An 8000-nucleotide genomic window follows, 5' to 3' on the forward strand; every position below is an offset into this window, starting at 1 on the left:
CCTGCCTGGCCAAAATAAATAAATAAATTAATGAATAATAATACGGTCAGTTCATCAACCAACACTTTTTGAGTTATTCTGAGAGTATCTACCACAGTACCACACTCGGGTATACAGTCAAAGACAAAATCACAGTTTGTGTACATCAAAATAAGTTCTGCCTCATTAGTAATCGAATAAATCCAAATTAAACCAAGACACCATTTCTGCTTGTCGAATTCATAAAGATGTAAAAGGGGATATTATCATGATAATGTAGCAAGGAAATTGGAAATTATAAGGGCTTGTAAGACTTCATTGGCACAACCGTCCCAGAGGGCAATTGGTACGAAAAGACTGGAAATAGTATTTGCTTTGAACTTATACTTCTAACAATCTTTTCTAAAAGGCAAGATTAACAAATCATTTGTATGTCTGTCTGTTGGGATGCTTTGTAGTACTAACATCATTAGATAATGTCTAATAATCCACTCATTCAATAAATTATAGGGTAACCATATTAAATAGCCGCAGATCATATTTTAGGAGAATACTGAATGTTTTTGTTTGTTTTTTTTTCTCTTTTTTTTAGCTATTTCTTGGGCCGCTCCCTCGGCATATGGAGGTTCTCAGGCTAGGGGTCGAATCGGAGCTGCAGCCACCGGCCTATGCCAGAGCCACAGCAACGCGGGATCCGAGCCGCGTCTGCAACCTACACACACCACAGCTCAGCGCAACGCCAGATCCTTAACCCACTGAGCGAGGCCAGGGACCGAACCCGCAACCTCATGCTTCCTAGTCGGATTCATTAACCACTGCGCCACGACGGGAACTCCTAGGAGAATACTGAATGTTATAGGGAAAGATTTGTGATCGATTGTAAGCACATCTGGACACAAACCAGTATGTGAAATAAGAAAATATATATGCACAGCCAAAGAGAGTGGGAAGATATGTACCACGCTGTACTGAGAAGCTGGATTTTTATTTTGTTTTCTGTGCTTTTCCTGCCTTGAATGTTATTACTTGTATAATCAGGGAGATAAAAAGGCTTTTGCAGGAATTATGCTCTGCTAAATTTTTAATAGACTTCAATGAAAGCAAATTTAAACTATTTGAAAACAGCCTTACAAAATAAATGCCAAGCAAGAAGTAATGAAGGATTTCCATGCACTGTCCTGTGTATGTACATTTCATCAGCCAGGCACTCTCGAATCAGGGTTTCCTTATAGAGGTGATGGGTCTAAACAAACCGGCTGTCTACCGCTGATCACCACCCAAACTGCCATGGAGAGGGTGCTCAGCGTCAGGGCAGCAACTTGCAACCCTGGGAGAGGTATTGTCCACGTGGGATTCTGATTGGAGTTCAATGGGTCTTGACTGCTCATTGATTTCATCCATGTAAACCTCCCCTAATAAAAGCAGCCCTCAACTCTGGATGCTTCTGTATTAGAGAAGCATCCAGAGTTAGGAGGGTGATCAGTGGCTATATCTGAGATACACAATAAAAGGCATTTGTACATTATATCCGGGGAGTTTTTCACTTGGTTTATATCAATGTAATAAACCACAGGATTGCAAAATTTCAAACATGACAGGCGATTGAGAAATCAGATATTTTGTGAAATCTCGGCGAGCTCAGAAGTCACTCTCTCCTATTTTCTTCACTCGAGTCCTTGGATTTTTAAATATTACGGAAGCTTCCTGCTGAAGTATAAGATACATACAAGAGAGGTAAACTGCCTTTAAAAATGTCCACTCTCCAAAGAAACTAGAGTAAACACCATCCTTACTGGTGAAATATTGAAAGCTTTCCCTTTGATACCAAGATAAGAATGCCCTCTATCTATTCTTCTGTTCAACGCTGTGCTACTTGTCCTAACCAGTACAAGTAGTAATCAAAATAAATAAGAAGTATACAGATTAGAAAGAAAGAAAACTTATTCACAACACCAGATCTGAGCTGGATCTGTGACCTACACCTCAGCTTGCAGCAACACCAGGTCCTTAACCCACTGACTGAGGCCAAGGATCGAACTAGCATCCTCATGAATACTAGTCGGGTTCCTAACCTGTTGAGCCACTATGGGAACTCCCAACACTGCCTTTTTATATGCCAGCAACAATCCATCACAAAGTGAAATGTAATGAAGATACCACATTAAAATAGCACCACAAAAGATCAATACCTATGAATCTAACATGTGATGTACAAGAATTTCTACACGGAAAGCGAAGACAAGATGGTAAGAAAATAAAGAAGATGTAAACCACTGCAGAGATTCCAATATTCATGTATTAGAAGACTCGATAAAGTCTAGATGTCAATTCTCCCAAAATTGGCTAACTACAATTCCAATTAAAATCCTAACTTTTTGTCAAAATTGACAATGGATTCTGAAATTTTGTAACATAAATGCAAAATGCCTAAAATAAGTATCCCAAGTAAGATCAAGGAACAACCACTCTGGTGGATATGAACACTTCCATAGCTGTAGCAAAAACAATGTGGCATGGTATAAGAATATTCAAATACACCAATAGAATAGATATCTAGGCACCTACATATATGGACATTTGACTTACCACAAAAGCGGCACTGCAAAGCAGTGGGGGAAGACTCTTCAACAAACAATGCTGGCAAAATTACAATGAGACACCACCTCACACCAGTCAGAAGGGCCATCATGAATAAGTCCACACATAACAAATGCTGGAGAGGGTGTGGAGAAAAGGGAACCCTCCTGCACTGTTGGTGGGAACATAAATTGGTACAACCACTATGGAGAACAGTACGGAGGAGGTAACTCAGAAAACTAAATATAGAACTACCGTATGATGCAGTAACCCCACTTCTGGGCATGTATCTGGACATAACCTTCTTTCAAAAAGATACATGCAACCCTATGTTCATTGCAGCCCTATTCACAATAGCGAAGACATGGAAACAACCTGAATGGCCATCAACAGTGGAATGGATTAAGAAGATGTGGTACATATATACAATGGAATACTACTCAGCCAAAAAAGGAATGAAATAATGCCATTTGCAGCAACATGGATGCAACTAGAGATTCTCATACTAAATGAAGTCAGAAATAGAAAGACAAATACCATATGTTATCACTCATATGGCCTCTAAAAATATAGCATAAATCAGCCTATCCACGAAACAGAAAGACACTCACAGACATAGAGAGCAGCCTTATGGTTGCCAAGGGGGAGAGGGGAGGGAGTGGGATGGACGGGGAGTTTGGGGTTAATAGATGCAGACTATTGCCTTCGGAATGGATAAGCAATGAGGTCCTAGTGGACAGCACAGGGAACTAGATCCAGTCTCTTGGGATAGACCAGGATGGCAGATAATATAAGAAAGGGAATGTATATATACGTATGACTGAGTCACTCTGCTGGACAGCAGAAATTCGAACGACATTGTAAATCAACTATAATTTTTAAAAAAATTTTAAAAAATTAATTAAAAATTTTTTTAAATGAAAAAAGAAAAATAATATTGGGTAAATTGTATAGCCCCATATTAAAAAGTGAAATTTGAGGTCTAACATACCCAATTTATAAAATTCAATTCCAAGAGAATTTTAGATTTAAATGTGGAAGGCAAAGCAATAAAAAGTTTGGAATAGGGAAAGATTTTAAGAGGGAACACAAAACCCAGCACTTAAAGATTGACAGATGGGATTCCATTAAGAATTTTTTGATCCTTGAAACTACATATAAAATGAAAGGAAAAAATAAAAATAAAAAAAAATAAAATGAAAGGGAAATCAGGGTAATATACATAGAATATATGTATAGAAATTTATATATTTTTAAATTTATACATGTGTATATATACATATGTATATATATACATATAGTAATTGTGTGTATACATATAACATGTATATATGTATACATAATACATATATTATATATGTGTATATATATGTATGTATATATATATTTAGGGGCACAATCATGGCATATGGAGGTTCCCAGGCTAGGGGTCGAATCGGAGCTGTAGCCACCGGCCTATGCCACAGCCACAGCAACACCAGATCCGAGCCGCATCCGAAACCTACACCACAGCTCACGGCAACACCGGATCCTTCACCCACTGAGCAAGCCCAGGGATCGAACCTGAAACCTCATGGTTCCTAGTCAGATTCATTTCCCCTGCGCCACGACCAGAACTCCCAACCTCATAAATCCTACCAAATGCACCATAAATACCACGAAATGCCTAGCAGAGTGGTGAAAATTGAGACTGACAATGCTGTGTTGTTGAGGATGTGGGGCAACAGGAATTCCCATACGTGGTTGGTAGAAGCGTCAAGTGTAACCATCACCACACAACACTTGGCATTCCCTACTAAAGCTGACTTATCCAGGAGTTCCTGTTGTGGCACAGCAGAAACAAATCCCACTAGTATTCATGAGGACGCAGGTTCGATCCCTGGCCTTGCTCAGTGGGTTGGGGATCCAGCGTTGCTGTGAGCTGTGATGTAGGTCGCAGACGCGGCTCGGATCCCGTGTGGCTGTGGCTGTGGTGTAGGCCGGCGGCTACAGCTCCGATTAGACCCCCTAGCCTGGGAACCTCCATATGCTGCGGGTGGGGCCCTAAAAAGCAAAAAAAAAAAGCTGACTTATCCAAACTCTGTGACCTAACACTTCCACTCCTAGGTATACTCCAACAGAATGAGGGTACCAGTGCCACCGGGCTGTAACTGTGTAAGTAAAAGGACGTTACTCACCAAAGTACACAACCAGAAATATTCAGATGTTCACTAAGGTGGAATAAAGTGCAGCGATGAAAATGAAAAAACTGTGCCTACATACAGCATGGGTAAATCTCACTTTTTTTTTTTTTTTGAGAAGAAGAAGTCAAACACAAATGATCATGTACTATATCATTCCATTGAGAGAAACTTCATTACCAAGCAAAACTAGCCTCTAATTTTAGCGTTTTAGGACAGGAGTTTCCTCTGGGCTGGCGGAGGAACAATGACTGGGATGGACGCGGAGGAAGAGTGTTTCTGAGTGTTTCCATATTCCATTTCTCGACCTGGATGATGGTTACACAAATCTATTCGGTCAGGTGCCCACTGAGTTTATGTGCACGTTCCCCAATGTGTGCTCTAGTTCTGGCTTTTAGAAGTTAAAACATGGGAAAAGGTGCGGTCAGGAAAGTTATTAAACATTTCCAGGGCTCAAATGCATATGAAAGGGTGTTCGCGATCACTAGTAACTGGAGAAGTACAAATTACAACAGCAAGATGGCACTTGACACTTATTTATTTAAATTTTTTTTTGTCTTTTTGTCTTTTTGCCATTTCTTTGGACCACTTCCGAGGCACATGCAGGTTCCCAGGCTAGGGGTCCAATTGGAGCTGTAGCCGCCAGCCTATGCCAGAGCCACAGCAACGCGGGATCCGAGCCGCGTCTGCAACCTACACCACAGCTCACGGCAACGCCGGATCCTCAACCCACTGAGAAAGGCCAGGGACCGAACCCGCAACCTCATGGTTCCTAGTCGGATTCGTTAACCACTACGCCACGACGGGAACTCCTAAAAAAAATTTTTATTAAAGTATCGTTGATTTACAATTTTCCTTCAATTCCTGCTGTACAGCAAAGTGACCCAATCGTTCATATACACACATTTTAGAGAAGCAAAAATGTCTTCATTGAATCAACTATTGGCAGGGATATAATAGGACATCCCAGTCACTGATGCTGGAAACATAGACGGATCGGGCCATCCCGAGGTGTATGGGGGGGGCGGGGTATGTACGTGTGTGTGTGTATGTGTGTGTGTGTGTGTCTACTGTGATCCCACAACTTCACTCCTCATTATATATTCCAAATAATTTCCTACACAGATCCAGCCATCATATAGCAGAATGTTTATTACAATGTTCTTTGTGGTGGCAAGGAATTGGTTCCCCTGTGGGTTCCATCACTGGAAATGGCAGAGATGAAATGTGGTAGTTGCAACTCCATGAAGTACTATGTAGAATTAGAAGCAACAAATGAGACCGCAACATGGACCGACCTTCAAAAAATGTATGGCTTCATCAAATCGACTATACTGTAATAAGAGCAAAGTCATTCTGGTGTGAGAACAAAAAGAGAGTGAAAAACAAGAGTAAGAAACAATGACATATAACATAGTACCACTCAGGTAAATGAAAAATACCCGAAGGCCAAAAACAAGATCTATTTTCAAGATTATATAAAAAGTAAATGATATATATTAAACATAATGAACTTTGGGTGGGAGGGAAGGAGAATAGGAGTACAGGATAGTGATAAAAGGAAACTTTAAATTTAAAAAAAAAAAGAAACTTTAAAAGCACTATTGGGGTATAATTGACTTACAATGTATTAACTTCAGGTTTACAGCAAAGTGAATTGGCTATACATACACCGATATCCACTCTTTTTTCCTATATAGGTTATTTCAGCACACTGAGTATACCTACCACCCTGTGCTGTACAGTAGGTCTTTGTTAGTTACCGTATATACAGTAGTGTGTATGTGTTAATTCCATCCTCCCAGGTTATTCCCCCCCCCGCTACGATTTGCCCTTTGGTGACCCTAAATTTGATTTTGAAATCGTGAGCTTCTGTTTTATAAATAAGTTCTTTTGTAACATTTGTACTGGATTCCACATATAAGTGATATCCTATAGTATTTGTCTTTCTCTGACTTCACTTAATATGGTAATCTCGAGGCCCATTTATGTTGCTGCAAGTGGCATTCACTGTTTATGGCTGGGTAATATTCCATTGTGTATATGGACCACATCTTCTTTATCGATCCTTCTGTCAGTGGACATTCAGCTTACTTCCATGTTTTGGCTATTTTTTTTTTTAAAGCAAGAATGAAAAATGTAAATAGCCAGGATCAGACCCCGACTTAACCAAATGGTCCAAGTGAACATTACCAGTAGTGGGACAATTTGACATAACGTGTCTTCTTATAATATGATGCACTAAGAAGGAGACAATGTCACTTGTGGGGTATTCTTGCCAAATATGCACAGCCCAAATTTAAGCAAAAGGAACCACTGGAGAAATCCAAATTGAAGGACAGTCTACAAAATAACTGGCTTGTACTCTTCAAAAGTGGCAAAGTCATGAATGATAAAGGGACAGGACAACTAAATATGGCATCTTAGATTGGACTGTGAACCATAAATAAATAGAACAACAGGGAGACAAGTGATGAAAGCTGAACAAGGTGTCTAAATGGTACTATCATATTGATGTTAATTTACTGATTTTTATAACTGTTGGTTACATGAGATAGTAACACCTGGGGAATTGACAAGGAGGATGTGAGCACTCTGTATTTTTGAGATGTAATTCACATACCATAGAATTTATCCTTTTAAAGTGTACGATTCAGCAGTCTTTAGCATAGTCACAAAGTTGTGCAACCATCACCAGTATATTAATTGCAGGACGTTTGCATCACCTCAAAGAGAAATCCTCTATCCATTAGCAGTCACTCTGCACTTCTTCCCCTAGCCCTTGGCAACAATTCGGCCACTGTCTATTTATTTATTTATTTTGCTTTTTTTAGGGCCGCTCCCACAGCACATGGAGGTTCCCAGGCTAGGGGTCCAATCGGAGCTGTAGCTGCCAGCCTACACCACAGCCACAGCAACACAGGATCCAAGCCCATCACCACCAATTACCACAGACCATGGCAACGCCAGATCTTTAACCCACTGAGCAAGGCCAGGGATAGAACCTGTGTCCTCATGAATGCTAGTCAGATTCGCTAACCACTGAGCCACGACAGGAACTCCCTGTCTGTCTCTTTCAACTTGCCTATTCTGGACATTTCATGCAAGTGGTGACTATTTGGTCAAATGCAATATTTGACCAGTTTGGTCTGGCGTCTTTCACTTCGTGTAATGTTTTCAAGTTTCATTCAATGTTGCAGCAGGTATTGGTACTCTATCTCTTTTAATGGCTGAATAATATTCCATTGTATGGACAAACCACCT

Source organism: Phacochoerus africanus, chromosome X (genome assembly GCF_016906955.1).
Source record: "Phacochoerus africanus isolate WHEZ1 chromosome X, ROS_Pafr_v1, whole genome shotgun sequence".
In the NCBI taxonomy this organism is placed as follows: Eukaryota; Metazoa; Chordata; class Mammalia; order Artiodactyla; family Suidae; genus Phacochoerus; species Phacochoerus africanus.